Source organism: Rhea pennata, chromosome 3 (assembly GCF_028389875.1).
Source record: "Rhea pennata isolate bPtePen1 chromosome 3, bPtePen1.pri, whole genome shotgun sequence".
NCBI classification, from domain to species: Eukaryota; Metazoa; Chordata; class Aves; order Rheiformes; family Rheidae; genus Rhea; species Rhea pennata.
Window position 1 is genome coordinate 122,434,319 of NC_084665.1, and position 21,127 is coordinate 122,455,445.

At 41.4% G+C, this 21,127-nt stretch overlaps 1 long non-coding RNA gene and 1 other non-coding gene across 2 annotated transcripts in view; one reads left to right on the forward strand and one right to left on the reverse strand.

The window, feature by feature from the left end:
• Positions 1–14,837, forward strand: part of LOC134138011 (uncharacterized) — a 52,581-nt gene extending 37,744 nt beyond the window's left edge. The window contains exon 4 of the long non-coding RNA XR_009957797.1: positions 14,439–14,837. This is a non-coding gene — a long non-coding RNA (uncharacterized LOC134138011). The remainder of the gene's footprint in view (positions 1–14,438) is intronic.
• Positions 14,838–20,358: 5,521 nt separating this feature from the next.
• Positions 20,359–20,431, reverse strand: TRNAR-ACG (transfer RNA arginine (anticodon ACG)). The gene has a single exon. It is a non-coding gene; the product is annotated as a tRNA-Arg (tRNA).
• Between the last annotated feature and the right edge of the window lie 696 nt (positions 20,432–21,127).

A 21,127-nucleotide genomic window follows, 5' to 3' on the forward strand; every position in this document is an offset into this window, starting at 1 on the left:
GCTGCACCTTGATTAGTTACTACTGGCGAGGTGAACCACAGTAAATGGCAAGGTGCAGTCTGCTGCTCCTTTCAATTACAGTATAAAATGACATTAGCTACTGTGACACCAATAAGTTTTGCCTCACAGCTGCAGCAGACTAACAATGTAGGTGGTTGGAAAGTGCCACCTGGTTGCTCACAACCCCTTTAAACTTGTATCAAACTGAAAATCTGAATTAAAAAACTGATAATCAAAGCTCAATGATGTTTATATATCATCTGCTAGCTGATTTCTCAAAATCATGATTTAGAAAATGTTGAATTTCATATTAACTGGAAACATAGCTTACAGTGAGTTTTTACTGTTCTGTGAAATTAAAAGTAAAAAGGACAGAAAAGCTATATACCTACTCTGTATACCTGAACTACTGGAATTCAACTAGAAATTTTTCTAAAGTATTTACTATTTTTTCTCTGGATGATTTTGAAGAACAACTTAGGATAGCTTGGAAATAGCAGGAAAATGCTGCCTTTTGAAAAGGGTAGGCCTAGAAACACAGATAATTTTATCCTTGATTCCCATAACGCAAGATTGGAAAAGACTTTAAAACTCCTGTTGTGCCTGACATGTGGCTAATTGTTCTGGTATTCGAGTTCTGAAAAGCAACACAATGCAGAGCCAAAATAGTTATTCTAGCCCTGTATGAGTAGAGCTGCATAGTACATTAGAGCAGTGCGATGGGCCTGAGCTTTTCTCTGTGGCTTTTCCACCTGAGACCGTAACTCCTCAGTTTTACAGCCCTAATCCAGACCCTACACTACCTGGCTCCTGCTCTTCTCTAATCACAGCCCCTGTCTCCCTCAGCCTGAGCGGTAGCTGCCGCTCTCTGAACTGTGGCTGTCTGTGGTGGTGGGCAGAGCTTTCTCCTTCGCCTGTCTCTCCTGCCAGAAAGACCCTCTGCTTCTACTATGGTGAAGCTTAAAAAATCATGTGCATAATAGGTAGGTTCTTAAAGTTACCCACCTTTAAGAAAAAGATACATCAGTTCCTGATGGTGTGCTGTCTCAAGAAGCAATACCGACAGGTCTTGGACAAAGCTTGAAATCAGACATTTAAGGTGGCCTGGCTGGATCTCTGAAACGACCCTCTGTTGAATGCAGTCCAGAAAATTCAACTAGTTGGTTTGTGGGTTGGACTCATGTGTGGAAAAGCTAGTGAATTTCTGTCAGAAAGCTTTCCAATCCACTTTTAAAGACTTCATAGTCTCCGAGGTTCTACAATACTTTGTTTTACTGGTTAACTGCATTTGCAGTTTAAAAGAAAAATACAGAGTATTCCTAGTCTGTATTGTCTAACTTTAGCTTCTGTTGAAACTTATTACCCCTCTAAGGTCCTCTTGTTAGTAGAAATACTTTCCCCATCTAGTTATGAACTACAGTGAAAATGTCTTTTAACTTCTTGGTCCACCTGGGTGAAGTTTCTTCAGTGCTTCAAGATGGGTAATGTGGGACTCATAACTGTAATATGTTGCAGAACCAAAGATAAACACAGTCTCAAAAAGTAATCAGATGAATAAATAGGGGGAAAAAATGCATTTAGCTTTGATAGCCCCTAAACTGCAGCTTACTAGAAACTGCAAGGCTATACCAGAGGATGGGCTGTTTTATACTTGCTTGCTTTCTCGTCCCTTTTTATAAAGCTTACATTACAGGTCTTGATAGAGACATTACTAAGCTAAAGAGGAATTCAATTTGACTTGGTATGGCCATTCTTAGGAAATCTTTGCCTGTGGCTTATACACAGCTCAAATCCTTCCTGCAGCTGTCCTTGTAACTAGCCCTGTTTTATAGGACTGGGGATAATTTCAGTGTCCTCCATCTCAAAGAGGAACTATGCTTCAAATGGAAAAGTTGAGTGAAGGTGTCGCAGTAAGGCAATTACATAAGAAATGACAGCAGAGAAGAAAATTTAAAAAAACTATGACTATTTTAAGATGTGTATACCACAGCGTACAGTGCCATTGTGATGGGCAAACGAAAATGAGAGGAAAAGGCAGGGAATAGGGGATGGTATGAACAACAGTATTTTCTCATTTTAAACACAGATTGTGTGGTATCTGAAGGTCAAATGCAGAATACTGTTAGTAACTATTGAGGATGAATTTATTTTGGAGAAACACCAGATGCTTATTAAGTTTCAGTGAAGGGAATGTACAAAAGATGAAAAGAGCATTACTAGCAATGACAACAAAGGAACACAAGCAGGATATAAATATGCAAATAAATGCTTTTTGCACAGCATATGGCAAATACAGAATCAAACTATATATGGATCTACTGTTTGCAAAGGATGATAAGTGCAATAACATCGTACAGAGCCAAATTGATAAGACCAATTAGAAACAATATTAAAGGAATGTTAACCTTGCAATGAACATTTAAGCAGAGAAGACACTTTTTCCCCAAGCTGTAAATTTTTCCTGAAGTGTGAAAAAAAATTCCATAACAAATTTAAGATGTATGCCATAAACTAAATGTCTAATATGTAAAATCACATCCCTAGCACTGCTGCATAATTTTCTACTACCTTTCATAGAAAACATATGGTAAAAGAGCAATATTGAAGGCAAAACAGCAGCTACATGTTGAAGTGAAATACACTTCCCCTGGAATATTAGCAGAGAAGATACTGCTACCGTTTTGAAAGGCTAAATCCAGGAAGACATTTAGCTGCATATTCTGACTCTTTCAGAGTAATGCCTGAATGCTTTACTGCAGGTGGTGCTTGCCATGGGTTTCCTTTTGTTTGCTTGCCTTGCTTATACGTGTTAGTAACCTAATTGATATTTTTTTTTCACCCTGGCCCGTACTACAAGATACATCATAAGCTGGAAACCTTTTCTTTACTGAAAGCAAAAGAGGACTTCCAAGTATCCTTGAATAGCACTGCATTAGCATTGTGATATCCAGCAATAACACAAAACCTAATTAAGATTCGTCTGCACTTCAGCTGCATTGGTGTGATGCTTTCCCCTGCTCTGGATGGTCTCATGTAACAAAAGTGAAGTGGTAGGTCATAGAGAACCCATTTGCACAGTATATGTATTTAAGTACTTGCTAACTCCAGTTCTATTTTGATATCAGCTGGACTGGCAATTAAAAGAAAGGTATGCATCTGCTTATATGCATTACTTGATGATGATCTGAAGTATATGAACAGATGACCCTGTGTATCTCTCTCATGTTGGGTAGGCACTTGGCAGCTCTGAGCTTCCACTTTTCCGTCTTTGTCAAGTTCCTACAAGTATTTTTAAGCCTTTGACGTCCTTTCTATTTTTCTGATAAGACGTTTTGCAGAAATGCAAAGCATTGCTAGCATATGGCGACATACTCTTGATTCTTGAAGAATGGGAAAATCTGCATAATGGCGAGAAAAGAGTTGAGAGGAGAGGAGCTGTAAGAGAGATAAAAAGCAGCCTCTTAAAAGTGGATTCTCTTGACCTTTATCAATGTACTGTTCTTGATTATGCCCACTCTTGATGTTTTATGCCTCAAACTTTTATATATAGCACTTCAGGAAATTGGGGACCCACTGTGCTGTGTGACCAATTTCCTGACTTACCTGAACCAAACAGTTTACTCTTTTCTACTGTGTGGCAACTCAGGTTCCCCAATTACATTGCCAGCAGTTGTCATCACTAATGAGCATTGCCTGCAGAAAGGATTTGAGCTCTACTTGTTTCTACTTCGTGGTAAACTGTGGCATCCTTCAGAGGAGAAGCAGTCTGGAACTGGAGGAGACAAACTTAATGTTCTGGCCATCAGTACTGGAGTATCAGCACTTCAGGGAAATCAAAGACTGTTTAAGCACTTTTGGAATGAAGGAAGCTCTAAAGGGGAAAGAATAAAATGAAGTTTTTTTCAATACAAAACATTTAATCAATTTTTTTTAAAAAACCCTAAAGCTATGCTGAAAGAGGTTTGTTATTAATAGTTATTAACTGTGGCCTAGCAGTTTTTGCTTCATTTTTTTTTCTCTCTGTCTCTTTCTATCTGACTGAGGAGCGCAAGAAGGGCTCAGCTGTTCATGTGTGGTCACTCAGCTCTTCTCTATTCATATTACTGTAGTATGGCTGTGATCAGGGAGGTAGGAGTTATGTGTTAGATATCTTCTAGCATCTTTTGAAATAATGTGGCTAATACCTGCCATCCTTTCTCTTGTCTTTCCTCCACGGGGAAGACTGTGTGCAGGGTGGTGTTTGTGTTTGAAAATTCCTCTCTTGTGATGTCCACTCTGACATTTGCCAGGGGCAGCTGGTTGCACAAGCATGCATTGCACTTGAAACATGATTAAATGATCCTGAGTGCTTGTATTTCCCCTAAGAAAATTCTCCTGTGCTTTTGGACCTTGTCCATCTACTAGATATTGCCAGTGCCCTTGAGAAGTGGATTGTCCACTGTGGGCTTCAGGTCTGAGCAGGAGGACATATTTGCTGTATGTTGAGCTCAGGAAAACCAAATAAGAAGAGAAAAGCAAGAGCTTCAGTGAAAACAGCTGTCTATGGAAGAAAAAGCTTAATGTGGTATTTTTTTTTCAGTCCCTTCCACGATATTCCCAAAAGACTGGACATGGCACTGGCTTTTTCAGAACTCACTGGATGAGCTACCACGGGGTAGCCAGCTCAAAGTGTGCTTCCCTTTGCTGATCTGCGGATACTACAATGTCAATTTGCCTGCTCAGTGAGCTAGCAAAAATGCTTTTGTTTGGAGTGCACTTCTGTAGAACAGGCCATATCTTCCCTGTTGTGTAACAAAGCAATATCAGAGTATTCAAATGGATCCACTGGGAAGGAAGCTGTGTGAAAGTTGTTTGTCATTAAAACAAAATTCCTTACTTTCACGTTAAAAAAAAACTGAGACAGCTAGTTGACTAACTGGATAAGATCACATCTCTTGTCCATTTGTTCAAGTTACCTATCAATTAATTCTGGAAACGCTGTGAAGGATCTGTAGACTCCATCACAATGGTGAATTGATTCCTGAATTTGGAGTGCTATATAATATTAATTGTGAATCCAAATGGAAAACTGTCAAAAAAGCTGAAGATTTCTTACTCTTTTCAACCTTTCCCATTGTCTCGTAAAAGCAACCCTCACTCTCACAGCTAGGAAGGAAGCTGCAGAAGTGCTACTGTCCTCAGTGTATGGTCTGAGAACAGACACTGCAAGAGTACTTATCTTCAGGCCACATAGTCTTTGGCAGAGCAGAAAGTTGTCTCCCTCTGAAGCCGTCTACCTTATTGCACAATCCAGATCCTGCATTTAAAGCATAAAGGACTATGTTCCCAGCTCCCATAAGTATTTCTGACTCTATTTCCCAAAATGAGTACCTAGAGTCTATCAGCTTCCTCTAAAAATGTATGCTTTACAGTTTGCCTCCCTCTTAAAATGATTGTGTTTCATATTTCTCTTACCTCTGGTAGAAATAGGTTAGAAAGCAATAGAATTTGAGACCTTCACTTGCTGCAGTAGCCACTCTGACGTGAGCACAGCAAAGAGCTGTTGGATCTTGATGAGAGTGGCAGAACCAGACTTTCATTTGAAAAGGTCATTTCTTGCCTTTAGTCTACTAACTTTTCAGTTCTCCTTTATATGAAACACTGACTCAAAGCTGCAAACTCTTTCTCCTCTGCCTGACTTCAAAAGGTGACCACAAATTGCAAACTAACGTTTATTTCTATGGGAAAGGGTGCACCACATGAGGGACTTCATCAGCTTTTATAGACCCCATCACTGGCAGATCAATACACCTCATTAACTTGCATTAATTTCTCCTTTCACTTGACCTATAAAGTAAAGATATTATTTTATAAAGAACAGAGACACTGTTAGTGTTAAGAATGTCTCCTCAGGTGGAGATGCGACTAACACGTGTAGGAACTACGGTTGCGTTAAGGCCTCCCAGTCAGAGGCAAAGGGCTACGAAAACGGAGAAAAGCAATAACAAGCACTGATGCTTGGCAGGATGAAATTTCCATCTTATTGGCATCGGAGGCCATTGCTGCCTAGAAGGACTCTAGGTGACCATGGCCCAACTCATCCTACTAAGAATCACTGCAATCCCCACAGCAAAAAAGCCTCCTTACAGTAGTGCTAATACAATGCAGAGACTGGATGGGAGCTGCACACTGCCAAGCATGAGCAACCTGAACAAAAGGAGATTGATTAATGGTATCGTATGGGATCCAAGCAGTCTAAGTCAACATAGTTCCTCTGACTGCAGTGTTATCTTCAGTGCCTTGTACTTCAGTTGATATCAAGACCATGGATAACTATGGTTTTGTTTGATCTTTATTGAAAAGTGCAATGCACTATTCAACCATCGTTGCGGGGTGGTACCAAAAGTATCCTGCTTTAAAGGTGTACAGTAAGTCACTGTAAATGTGATATCTGCTACCCACTAACATGTCTTTGTACAAGTAGCTCTCAACCTGCTTTTTAGGCAAAGATCTATCTCTTTCTCTGCTTACCTGTTTGCACTGTTTTACTTTACCCTGGGAAACAAAAATCTTCCTCTCTGAAATGTGCTAATGGCTCACTAACTCTCAAATCACTGCAGTTCCTGAGCAGAGAATGGCATGATCCAGCAATAAAAGAAAATAAGTTTATAGACAAAGTGTAATTAGAAGTGGCAAAGCTGCTCTTTGCTATTCAGGAACATACTTGACTCTGTTTTGCTGTTATTTATTTATAGTCTTTGTTTGTCAGAAAGAATAAATCTGAAAGGGAAAGTGGCACACTTTTATTCAGCAAAAAATGTGCCCCATACTGATATGCAGAAAACTGAAGCGGGTGTTGAACATTATCTAGAGAGCTAAACTGGGGTGAGATAAGGTAACAATAACGACGTTTTAGCATCATTGTACTGATGGAGAGAGACTCACAAGGATGAGTCCCAGATATGCTCAAGCTCTGTGTTGAGGAGCTTAGTCAGGCCAAATAGCATGTTGGCTAGGTCCGGTGGCAGCATGTTCTGCAGTGTATAACACTTTGGTTTGGTGTCCTGGGCATAGCTGCTGGCTCCATGTGTCTCTAAGGGGTCTGTCTTGCAGGTGGGCAGTGATGTGGGAAAGTGGCTGGAAAGTGAGAGTCTGCCTTTCCCTTTACACTACAGCTTCAAAGCTATTACCTTTTCCTACCAGCCTTTAATCTCACCTGAATTATTATGAACTCATCCTTGTTGGTTAACCTTTCCATTCTATTAGTCCACATGTAGCAGAAAACTTCCCTTCATACGTTTTCCCACCTGCCTCTTCCTCCTCCCGTTTCTTTGTTGTGTTTCTATTATTCTGACATTCAAATTATCTGCCTGTTATGAAGGGTGATACACAGTTTAAGGCCTAGATTAATCTTAGCTGATTTGGTTTTCTGGCTTTTAGTTTATAAAATTCCAGTGACAGATGACTGTGCATTTTGTTTCTCCCTCCTTCTCTCTGTGCCTCCCTTCTCTAATCTTCCTGGGATTAAGGTTATTTTAATCTGAATGCCAACCAAAATTTACTGCTTTCACCTACCACTCCAGTGTTGGTGGTTCTGTTATCCTACATGCTCTCTTTCAATCTGCTTTTCAAATTCTAATACTTTCTAAAACTGGGAAAACATTTCATTTGCAAAAGGCTTCCGTCCTCACTGTCTTTATTTGAATCATCTTGCTTTTTATAATTTACCATAACTTTCTGATAGAGGTGTGGCAGCAAAGCACTTCCACTAACTGACTAGACGAGGCCTCTGAATTTTACGTTCTCTGAGACACAGTGATTGTGTCCTAATTCTGGAAAGTGCCATTTATAGTGCAACACACAAGTTAGAGAAAAATACAGTAGAACTCTTGGAAAATGAGTGAGAAGCTATCTGAGTGGAAATAGTGCAGCAGATGTTTAAGACCACATGGGAAATGAGTGGCCACTTAGCTTGACTTCAGTAGGCTAGAGTGACTAGCAGGGTACTATAGAAAAAGTATTTTGGGGAAAGAAACCTGCTGAGCAATAAGTGCCATGAGTTTGAGACATTAATCATGACTGACAAAAACTGTGGCCTCTCTTGATATCAGAGTGGTGGGTGAAATGCATGTGGTTAATATAATCCATCTTTTTTTGAGTAAAGTGTTTGATACCTCGCAATCTAAAACCCACGATCCTATGGAAAGATTATGGTGTGATTAACACTGGCTCACAGATCATATTTGCCAGCAGACCAATGTGATGATGGAGCTAAGGCTTGAGCAATACCTTTCAGCAGAATTATGGGAGATGATAGTAAAATTTGGATCACAGCCATCTCAGGCAAGGTCTAAAGGGCAAGTTTGGAATCAGGATTTTTCAGCTTATTCCTTCTCAAAATTCCACCGGGAGTAATATTGTAAATTGTACCATGCTGGGAAGTATTGTAAATGGCAGCCAAAAAGGAGATCAGAATAGCTACTAAGTAATCTGGTAAGAATAAAAAGGAGGATGTCTAAGTGATATGAAATTATAAAATAGAAACAAGTAGGGTGATATCCATGAGAGCTCTGCAAAGATGACAGTTGAGTTTCTTTCACAAAAATCTTCAGAGAATACAAAATTATAGCAGTTTTATGAAATAGTGCCCTGTTAACAAAATTAAGTACTCTGCAGTTGAAAGAAAATCGAAATCAAAATGAAACTACAATGAAAAGAAAATTTCTGCAAAGTAGGAAGTGTCCTAACTATTTTTTTGATTCTGAAAGTCAGAGGTCTTTGAGCTGATTAGTATTGCAACATTAAACAGTGTTCATACTGTAACATTACATGCCATCATATGTCTGAGGCAGGTTTCAGAGCTCTCTAGTTTGCAAGTACACTTCAAGAAGAAAATAATTGATGCAAAAGTGGTAAAAACTAGTTTGTTTAGAAATGAGTAACTTACCTAAATGCAAGTGTGCTATAGTTGGTAAAATGTCTGAAAAGTTTTCACTAGGCTATTTTGCATAGGATTTGTCTTAATCTGAGACAGTGTGATCGCCAAAATCTGAGCTAGACACTTAGAGCTTGTTACAGTCCACAGAGAGGAATAGATATCTTCTGAGAATTGTTCAGTTCATCCTAAGGTTGATGTCTGAAATAAATTACCCTATGGACTTGCCTAACTCACCCATTTTTCTTCCCGACAATAGAACTAGCCCAAGAAGTTAAATTTAGATACGGAAAACTGTCTTATATCTACAAGATAAATCCTTCTTCTATCTTCACCTCATCCCGTAGCTGATGCTGGGAATCCACAAGGACAGCGATTCTCAAGCTTTTTGGAACAGGTGTATTTTTGTCTTTTATAGTTGCTTAAGCCTCACTTTCCCCCTCTAGGAGCTACTATTACTGCACTTTGCTGTTAATAGCTGTACGTTTATGCCTATAAGCTGTCTGATGATAGTCAATATAGTCTGTCCTTTATCAGTCCTCTCCTGATCTTGATCTGATCCCTGCATCTCTTTCCTGACTCCCTCCCAAATGTCTTGCACTACCATCAGGGCCTTTCCTCTGGTATACACAGAAATCCCTGGAGGATTTCTCTCCTTACCTTAAGCACGGTCTCACTTGCTCTAACAGGCAACTGGGTTCTGCTGGGAAGAGGAGCAATCCTGCCTAGGTTTTCAATGCATGCTCCGTGGCACATCCCACAGAGGAGAATAAAGATGGGAAAAGAGAGACATGTCTCTGCATGCAAAGAGTGTGCCTCTGCCTGTGAAGCTGCTTGCCCATGCTCATTGCTTCAGAGGGAGTGTGATGCTTCTCACGTGACTCTGAAAAATGAACTTTCCAGGATGATAGAGAGAAGAGAAGGAAGAAAAAAAGTCTGAAGGAACAATCATACTTTGTTATCCTAATTAGTCCTGTCTGCCTATTTTTAAAAGTGCTACTCTATGGTCATCATGCAGCAATATTTATCCCAGTCAAACACCTATGTCCGAAGTCCTACAGTCACTTTGTTTGTCTGTTGTTCAGGTCAGCCTGCCTATGTCACAGTTTTGTGAAGTTAAGTATTGTTGGGATCCTTGATAAATCATAGTCTCTTTCTCTCCTACTACATCAAGGTGACTGTAAAAATTCCTCAGGGAAAAGGTAATCTTTTAGATATGCTAGCTAAATTATTATAGACCCATGGGATCACATCTACCGATTTCTTCATTACTGACCCTATTTCCTGAGTAAATCTATGTTCACTCAATTTCAGGACAAAGCTTATAGTACAATTCATGGAAAAAAACAGAATCAGTGAAACAATTTCAGATGTGAATACAGCTTTATCTTTGTGCTGTTGAATAAAGTACATTGAAGGACAGTTAAATCAATTTAAGACACTCCAAAACCATATTTCTCAATATTTGTTTTCTAAGATTTACTCTAACTAAAAAACTTTTAGCTAGTATGACTAACATTCACTGATTATATCAAGATTCCCTCAGTTAAAGCTGATTTAGATCTAGTCACTTCCGATCTTTATTAGGAAGATGTAAAGCAGGCTGCCTGATCTCAAAACTCTACCTTTTGGTATGTCTTGTTACTCTTTTAAAGATGTAATCCAGAAGACTGTGTTTTCTTTGAGGCATCAGAAACATGGGAGTTCATTCTCTTCATAATTAATTATCACTACCTCTCAACACATTTCTTATTTCTTAAAGAAATCCAAGCTTGAAATTTAGTCATCTATATCATCAAATTGTAAGGATGGTGCCTAGCACAGTCGTGTCCCAGGACAACCAGAGCTCTTCCAAACTATTCCCAGGCCTACTTTGGATTTAGAACAGGGCAGTGAGCAATCCCAGCTGCCTGGCGGTGGCCATTTGGCTCTAGAAGATTTTCAGGGGACTGACATGGCCAGATGGCATCAGGACCACAGAATGGTATCTGATTAATGCTTTGTTGACTGGTATACTGGCAGTCACATAGTCTGCTTTTCACACCAGTGGTAACTTGTTCAAATTTGGCTCGAGTATTCCTGCATTTTATTGCAAGTTTGCAATATAGAAACACCTTGGGCTCTATTCAGAGAGGCTCAGTCGTAAGCCTTTTCTGCCATTTAGTATACTTTAGAGTATCTGAGACATCCACATGCGGGTAGCAGATTGGAAAAAGAACATATCTGAGACCTGTGCCATTATACGGAGGCATCTGGAGGCCAGCTGGGATACTCTAGCACTTCTCAAATGACTTGAGATGCTAAGCATGGGCAGTTGATCTAATCTCCAATAGAGTGCCACTGGAAATGAGCTGTTCCTGTGTTATTCTAGTTTCATTTTCCTGACAATGTGGAAGGCTACAGCTCTGATTCTGTGCTCTTGTCTTGAAATTTCTAATCCTACAGGGCCTGGGGATTCTGTCTGTAATGGCACTGAATCTGTTGGACAAACAGGAATAGAAACAAAATAAAAAGAACAACCAGAGTACATCAAGTCTTAATTAAACTCTCATCATATTTGGTCTAACCCTCCCTCCACCCCTGAAATTTGAGGGTAACAAATGAAGGGATGCAGCAATTCAAAGGTCACTGTGAAAGGGGAGAAGTTTAAATGAAAATCATACTAATGTCATCAGAGATATATGAATGTTTAAATGTTTACAGTGTAATATGGGTACTCAAAGCATGTGGAAGGGCTGTATAAACACTAGAGAATGTGCATTATACAGGGAAGTGACCATGGACATCATCAGGTCCTCTTCAAGGAAGTTGTTCTTCTTTCTAGCACATAACAAAGAACCCACTGTAAAATCCACCATTCAGAATCCAAAACCTCACATGTTGTACATATCTGGTTACAAAAAGAGGATGTAAGAAACGAATCACATTGCTTATTTGACTGCTAAGAAATGCTTGCATATTCTGGGCTGGAGTATTAAATCTTCCAGAGAAAAAATTTAGATAGGCTAGATTTACGGACAATTGAGAGCTATGAGGGAAGCAATTCATAACCAAGAAAAAAAAAGTGTTTTTCTGTAGTGTGTAATTAAGATGAAAAATGCAAGAAATTAGAAAATCAAACTGAAGTTGCATGGATAACAAGAATATTTTGCAAAATGCTTTGGACAGTTTGGAAGTGATGTCAAACATCATGCTGAAGGATTAGCAATATCTAATGATTAGAGGGGAAGCCTCATTTGAGGGGTAAAGTATCCCACAGCAATCTGTGGAAGGATTCTGTATTCATATCTTTTCCAGCCCCTAGCACTGATCATGTCAGGTACTTGGACTTAGGTGTACCTCAGCTTGGTGCAGAATAGCGGTTTCTGTTTTCCTAGTTAAGGTGGAAGCCAAGGTCATTTTCATAACTGTCTACAAAATTGTTTAGATACAGTGAAGAGTTCTGGAATGGTGAGAATGTTTTGACTACAGATTAGGTACACAAGGGAAATAGCAGATTCTCTGTCAAACAGGTAAGTGGATGAAGGCTGAAAAAAACACCATGGAAGGTGAGGAGCACTCAGTGCTTCATTGACGAGGAAGGCCAGGAAGATATTTTTTATTTCATGTTTTTGTCTTCTCTTGTAACTATTACACATTCCTCTCACCTTGTCTTGTTCCTCAGCAATAAAAGAAAGAACATTTTCCCTATTTTACATGCAGTCATCATAGTTTTAGCCACACACACACACACAAAAGGCAGACTGATGAAATCCTTCTGAGGTGACTTTCTAAGCTCTGCAAGGTGCAGTTTCATCAATTCTCACTGCATCTGCATTGTATCCCTATTCCTTATAGTTTTAGCATTTGCTTTGCATTGTTCTTGTTTATTGTATGATGCCAAATTAATCTTCTTTCTCTGGTTTGTACATTCACAATCATGAAAAGTAAAGCACTGTGCTATTCTGTGTGTGTCCAGATCTGTTTCAGCAGGACAACCCCAACCTGTAGACAGCAAAGACTTGGTATTAAATAGGGTTTTGATATTTAAAATCTGACAAACTTTCTTGTGGCAATTTTAATACGTGATAACCCCTCTTTCCTCCCTCTCCCCCTTAATGCTTGTTCCACTCTTCTTTCTAAGATGACTGCCAGCAGCATTAACTAGATGATGAAATATGTACCCACACCAGCGTGGCTCTACTACAGATTTACTGTCAATGTCAGCTCAAGCTCAGCTGCCAGGCTTCGTACCCACATGCCCAGGGCACGGTCCCCATGCTTTCATTTCTGCTGACGCTGGTGTAGGTGGTAGGTACCAACAGGTAGCCCTGATGTGGCATCTTTAACTGCCACAGTGCTCATTTATGTTGTAAATAAGGCAGTATATCCCATAGGAAAGGGGCAAGCCTGTGCGGGAGTAACACAGGACAATACATCTCTTTAACCTCTCTTTACATTAACTGTGTGTACCTTAAGCAACAACTTCACAGCACCTTATGAAGTTTAAAATTTTATACTGTTTAGCCTCTGTTTAAATATATTTTTTGTGAGGTGCTGGGTCTTTGCTGATATCTGGCACTACTGAGATGGGCTGCACTATGTTATTTTCTTTGAGGTTTGGAAGGTTTTCTGTACGGCTATCTTAAAATTGTCTCTTTCCCTGCAGTGTTAGGAAAGAATGTTTCAAGTCTGAGAAAGAGCAATCTGAATCAATTATTATCAAAAACTTTCCTGCAACTATATTTAAGTTTATAAGAGGCTTCCCAAAAGGAAAAATAGGGAATAAATAGTTGTTCTTCTAGAGTTGTAAGCCTTTGGGGAAAAATGTTGTACTTTAATGACTTGCAACTCACAGTTGCAAACCTGAGTAAAGTTAATATTGGAAAAAAAATATATGAAGTTTCTCTTTTTGGTGTTGTTTGGCTGCAGAGAAAATATGACATAAATATTTGTGTTCCTTTGACAGTCAGAAGCCCCGGGGGATAGACTTTCAGCTGGCACAATGTTACAAAAGATAAAAACAGACAGATACTTTCTACAGAACTCACACTTATTTACAGGGAACAAGAGACTTTTAGACTTCTTTTGACTATATCCTAAAAATTGGTTTAGTGCAGAGGAATGCGAAGCACTTTATAGACGTTTCATAGAGAACAGACACAATGAGAAAGAATGCTCCTAAGGTTACACTCCTGGCTTGAAGGATATTTCTACAAGGGCTACTTAATACTGTCTCCCCACATCTAGTGTCCCATCGCTGCATGGGAGCTTTTTTAGTCGCAGAAAGCATGGCAGAGGCAATAGACAGGGAGTTTTATGCTACGTGGAAGTGGGAACAACCTGAATTGTAATTCGTAAACTTAGACATTAATTATCTATTGCCTTTAGTGACTAGGAAATGGTGGGTTCTTGGAAAACCTCTCAGCCAGCCATTTCAGGGAAGTCAAATGGGCGACATTAAGAAGACACTGAAGGTGGTGTGTGCTCACCTGTTTGATTTTGCCCTGGGAGGAACTCATACTGTTCACATCATCCCCTGCAGATGGCTGGCACCTCTCAGCTCTCCGCTGTGGTTTCCACGGGGGTCTGGTGATGGGAGAACTGAGGCCCCTACATATCCCAGTGCAAAGGCAAACCACCAAGTGAGCCACGGCTGGAGAAATGCACCCCTTTGATTGCCACTCTGGTTGACGAGAAGCTTTCATCAGTTGTATCTGAAGCAGTTCAAGAATTTGCTCCTTTCTGCCTCTCTGCTGTGAGTCACGGCACCCAAATAAAACCACAGGGGTGGACTTGGCACGTTAGCAGGCATGCCATGGATTGGTGGGGGCTGATCAAGAGCTCCATCCCTTAACCTGGTAAGCATATACCAAGGGTCCTAGGGCTTGAACTCACCTCTGCTCTGGCCACCAATACTGTCCTTAGGCATTTGGTGTCATCTTGCTGCATAAGTTCTCAATCTGCGAAATCAGAACAGTAATATGCTTGTTATCTATTTCTGTTGTAATTTCTTTGAATCAAGCATTTTCTCTTGCTATATGAATGTATAATGCTTTTCATAAAGGAGCTTAATCTCAGTTCCTTTTAAGGTGTCTCTGTCAAATAATAATGTTCAATAAAATTGAGTAAATAAGGTTCAGAAAAGATGAATGCACTGATTTACCATTTTCTTCATAGGAAATCAAGGACAGAAATAATTGAAACTGAATAGCAGCACCTATTTAAAAATGATAAAAGAAGTTTTCTACATATTGCCATATTAAATTTTAAATCCTCTTATCAAAAGCTCTTATTAAGGCTTGGATTTCAGCTGAATAAAAGAAATCATTCTTAATATAAATAGTTCTTATTTTTAAACAAATGCATACCAGTATCTGCATGAATGAATGCTTACCACAGAGACACATACACAGAATTGCTCATAAATTTGTGCAACACGACTCTTATATCTATCGTCTCAGAATCAGCCTCTTACAGAGAGAAGACTGGACAGTGCATTAATGAGATAATACACAGATAATTTGGTAGGAATAAAGTGTGCAAACCTGACCCTAGAGGTATGCTAACATGACAATATAGTCACTGTGGTCATTTGGGCACCCTCAGTAGCCAGTGGCATCCCTGCAGTATGATTCCACTTCTTTTGGACAATTCACCATTTTGAATGTGTGATCCTTCTCAATGGATTGGGAGAACAAGTCTGTTATAATGTAGATGAGACATATAATTTTTAAAAAGATAGCTTTAAGTGAATTATCATGCCTGCATGTAGCATGGAAATACCAGAGTTAACTTACACTAACTCAGATACTTCTGTGGCAGCACAAAGTTTGACATCTATCGATTCACCTTGCTAGGTGCCTTTGCTGTTCACGTGTAAGTGTTACAGCAGCTATCCCGTTATCTAAGCCTGCTCAAACTGTTTTAAAACTAATGTGTGCCTGTGTAAGCTGCAGTTATGGAGCTTTCTATGAGAAAACTCTCTGCAGCTCTAAAGCTGTCCTGCCCAGTACATTTTTCAGTAGTAAGCACCATACTACAATTTTTACAGAAAGTTGAAAGTTGAAGTATCTGATCCTTTGCTGTCATCTCCTGCAAGCATAGAAGGCCCCACACAACCACAGTGGGAGTTTGCTCCATTTGCATCATCTCCCTTACACGTGAATTTTTAGCTTTACATTCTGTGGCATAGCTGGTAAATCAGGTAAGTATGGGAGCAACTTCAGCAGTTCAATTGCGAGCTTACAAATGTTATGGTTGAATACAGCCTGTAAAAATGGCAGAAGGTGTGCTGAACACCTGCTGTCCTGGCTGCTAAAAACAGCACTGAAGAGCCAAAGACTATTATGGTCCTTGAGCAGGAAAAACATTACTGACTTGGCCTCCTGCTGCCTGGCCACATCTGTTCTCTTCAAAACACCAGAAACAAGAGGAAAGTTGACGTGATACAAGAGGCACTGGAGTTCAGAGAATGGACCGGCAAGCTGTTAGTGAAATGATACCTTGCCCTTCCTCTTGCTACTTGGATTACAAAATTGTAGATATAGTGACTATTTCTCATCAAAATGTTTGTAGAATGTTTAGGAAAATAGACTCATGTGAAGAACTGGCCTTAGCTCATCATGAAAATTAGGGATGACAACTATTGGGAGTTTGGGGCTGGACTTTGGTCCAGTGTATGGATCTTGAATAATGGAGAAAAGGACTTTGTGGGAAGAGAGAGAAAATGATGAGGAGGTTTGTCAGAGGGAAGGATGAAGGTCATTGGAGCAGCTGAGGGATTTTTTTCCTTGTTTGGTTGAGCTAGAGAAAACCAGAGACAGTTAATCCAACGTGCACCCTGAGTTTGGGTTTGATTCTGCAAAGTGCTGAAATCTATTCGTCTCTCATTTCTTTCATCTCAACATTCAGTAAATCTAGAAATGGACAGGATCAGGTTTACAAAGCAAGCTACAAGGTTAATCTACTCTAATTCTTGCACCTCTTATTTTTGAATTTCATGGAATGGCAAAGCCCATGAATACGGGGCTTGATTTTTCAGATGAAATAAATCAACTGAACTGCTCATTTGCATCAGCTGCCTGAAGGATCAGATATGACCCTTATACATTTTCCTTATAAAATGAGACAAACCCATTCAGAAGGATTTAAAAAGATATATCTAAAGTTTCCAATTTTGTTATTTTTAAAATGCTAATTTTAGTTTAAAATTTGTGTAAACACTTAAGCAGCCTTAATCCCACAAAGCAAATATGACAATAATAACATCTTCAAACAACAGAAAGGCCATATCTAAGAATGGAGTCTTGCCTTTTAAAGAAGACACTTCTGATGTGATTTGGAAAGTTATAGACATGAAAAATGCCCACGAAAAAGGGAGCCCTTATCTTGTTTTGTGAGTGAGGCATAATACAGGTCTGATAAGAAGACAAAGATGAAGCAGTTACTATATAGTATGTGTGCAAAAAATTTAATACTAGCAGAAAATAACTTTGCATTTAGTAGAGCATCGGCTTCTGAGCACGCCATGAGCAGTCAACCAGGTGCAAAGCACAGATGACAAGATTCTGAAGGAAATTAACTTGTTAAGATGATTAGACGTGGCTCCACCACTCTACAAAGAGATGGCTTTGTAAGCCAGTCCAGATAGCAGGGAAATTCCCACTATAGACAAATGTGGGCCAACTGCAGACAGCAAATGGTTCTTGAATCCTGTATCTGTAATGGTCTTTTAATGTGCATTTTTTGGGCAGGAGTTGGGAAATGGCAGAACTAGGACTGTCTGCACCACTACCTGTTCAACCCTAGCTCTGTGCTCCTTGTCTGAGGATATTAGTCTGTGATTGCAGTTTCCAAAGGCTTTCCCCATGTACCTTCCCTTTCTCTCACAGCACAAAGCAAGGCCTTCTGGCATAATCCAGACAGTAGTCAATTTTGTTTATCCTGCCAGGAAGTTTAGTATAGTATCAGGGTCAGGACTCCACAACTTCATGGGTATGCCTTCTTGCATGCATCATTAATGCATTTTGAGTCCAAATGCAGTCAAAGATGCACAGCAAGGTATGATATTGGTACTTTAAAGGTATAATTATACGAAACAGTGTTGTAACTCTCACAGAATCACAGAATGGGTAGAGTAGGAAGGGACCTCTGGAGATCATCTAGTCCAACCTCCCTGCTCAAGCAGGGTCACCTAGAGCATGTTAGACAGGGTTGCATCCAGCCAGGCTTTGAATATCTCCAGAGAAGGAGACTCCACAACCTCTCTGGGCAACCTGTTCCAGTGCTCCATCACTCTCACAGGGAAGAAATTCCTCTTCATATTCAGGCAGAACTTCCTGTGGTTCAATTTTTGCCCATTGCCTCTTGTCCTGTCACACGGGACATCAGAGAAGAGTTTGACACTCTTTTCAGGTACTTGACACCCTCCCTTCAGGTACTTGTACACATTGATAAGATACCCCCTCAGTCTGCTCTTCCCCAGGCTGAACAGGCCCAGCTCTCGCAGACTTTCCTCATAGGGCAGATGCTCCAGCCCTCTGATCATCCTTGTAGCCCTACACTGGACTCTCTCCATGGCTCCATGTCTCTCTTGTCCTGGGGAGCCCAGAATTGGACACAGGACTCGAGATGAGGCCTTCCCAGGGCTGAGTAGAGGGGCAGGATCACCTCCCTCGACCTGCTGGCAACACTCTTCCTAATGCACCTCAGGATGCCATTGACCTTCTTGGCCACATGAGCACATTGCTGCCTCATGGTCAATTTGTCATCCACCAGCACTCCCAGGTCCTTCTCTGCAGAGCTGCTCTCCACAAGGTCAGCCCCCAGCTTGTACTGGTGCCTAGGGTTTTTTCTCCCTAGGTGCACGACTCTGCATTTGCCCTTGTTGAACCTCGTGAGGTTCCTCTGCCCAGCTCTCCAGCCTGTCCAGGTCTCTCTGTATGGCAGCACAGCCCTCAGATGTATCAGCCACTCCTCCCAGCTTAGGATCATCGGCAGACTTGCTGAGGAGGCACTCTGTCCCCTCATCCAGGTCATTGATGAAGAAGTTGAACAGGATGGGAGCCAGTCCTGAGCCCTGGGGGACGCCACTAGCCACATGCCTCCAACCAGACTCCACGCCACTGATGGCAACCCTCTGAGCTCTGCCTTTCAGCCAGTTCTCCATCCACCTCACTGTCCACTCGTCTAACCCACATTTCCTGAGCTTGCCTAGGAGGATGTTATGGGAGACAGTGTCAAAAGCCTTGCTGAAGTCAAGGTACACAACACCCACTGCTCTCCCCTCATCTACTCAGCCTGTCACTCCATCATGGAAGCTATCAGATTGGTTAAGCAGGATTTCCGCTTGCTGAATCCATGCTGGCTACTCCTGATCACCGTCTTTTCCTCCATATGCCTGGAAATGACATCCAGAATGAGCTGTTCCACCCCCTTTCCAGGGATGGAGGTGAGGCTGACTGACCTATATTTGCCTGGGTCCTCCTTCTGGTCCTTTCTGAAGACTGGAGTGACACTGGCTTTCTTGCAGTCCTCAGGCACCTCTCCAGTTCTCCAGGACCTTTCCAAGATGATGGAGAGCGGCCTGGCAACAACATCCACCAGCTCCCTCAGTACCCATGGGTGCATCCCATCCGGGCCCATGGATTTGTGAATATCAAGTTTGCCCAGAAGGTCTCTCTTCCTTTCCTCTTCAACCAAAGGAAAGTCTTCCTTTCTCCGGACTTTCTCCCTCATCTCCAGGCTCTGGGATTCCTGAAGGCTGCCCTTAGCAGTGAAAACTGAAGCAAAGAAGGCATTCAGTAATTCTGTCTTCTCTGTATCCCCTGTCACCAGGGCCCCCGCCCCATTCAATAGTGGGCCCACATTTTCCCCAGTCCTCCTCTTGCTGCTGATGTATTTGAAGAAGCCCTTCCCGTTGTCCTTGACATCCTTTGCCAGACTCAATTCCAGCTGGGCCTTAGCCTTCCTCGCCACAATTCTACATACTCTGATCACATTCTTTTAATCCTCTGAAGTAGCCTGTCCCCTCTTCCACATTCTATGTACTTCTTCTATTGGAATTTTGTCAGGAAAACTGTTATCTGTCAGGCTTCTCTTTGCAACTTGTGCCTGCAGCCTCCTTCTCTGCTTCATTCCTCCATTCCTTTCTCCCTCCTGTCCTCCTCCTTTAGTGCCTCATCCTCCTTACCAGCATTTGCATGTGGGGCACACAGTCTGCCAAAGCATCAGTCCTTCTGTGTGTCCACAGTGAGATCAGATGTAATGGTCTCAAATGCAGTGGTCCCTGACTGTCCTCTGCTGTGGGTAAGACTCCGCTCCTGCAGACTCTGCTGCTTGATGTCATCCATAAATGTCTGGAGCTGACTGGGAGAAACAGCAGGCGATGGTGGCCACCAAGGAGAAAACAGGGCACTGTCCCTGCCACCTCCACTGTGGCCAAGCTGTACAAAGGAAAAGGTCGAGCCAGGCAGGAGTCGAACCTGCAGTCTCCTGATCCGTAGTCAGGCGCGTTGTCCATTGCGCCACTGGCCCTGGCTGTCATGTCTGGATTAGCCATTTCTACCTGTATGAAATGCAAGGCAAATTGGAAATGTAGCACGTAACAATTATTCCTGTAAATGGCTGCTCCAACTATGTTAAAATGGAGAACTCTGCCCCCCGCGCCGGCTTTTCATGATCATAGAGTCACAGAATCAGTAAGGTTGGAAGGGACCTCTGGAGATCATCTAGTCCAACCTCCCTGCTCAGCAGGGTCACCTAGTGCATGTCAGACAGGGTTGCATCCAGGCGGGCCTTGAAGATCTCCACAGGAGACTCCACAACCTCTCTGGGCAACCTGTGCCAGTGCTCCGTCACTCTCACAGGGAAGAAATTCCCCCTCACGTTCAGGCGGAGCTGCCTGTGCTTCAATTTCTGCATGGGCAAATAAATATTCTGGGCTGTGATCTTCTGGGAGGGCTCACAGTGGCAACGTGCATAGGGGGAAGAACCCTGGCTGGAGGATTTTCCTTTTGGGACAGCCAGTGCAGCAAAGGCAGGACTGAGAGAGAGAAATCAAATCTCACGTTCCAGCCAGGTGTCAAGCAATGATCTATCCCTTGGTGTTGCATTGCAATTGCAATCATGCTGCCTTACACTACCTTTAATTCTTTTTCTGTCTCCACATATTATTTTTAAGGCTGATTAACAAAACCGGTAGAGCCATGGGGGAATTGGGTGATCTACTTC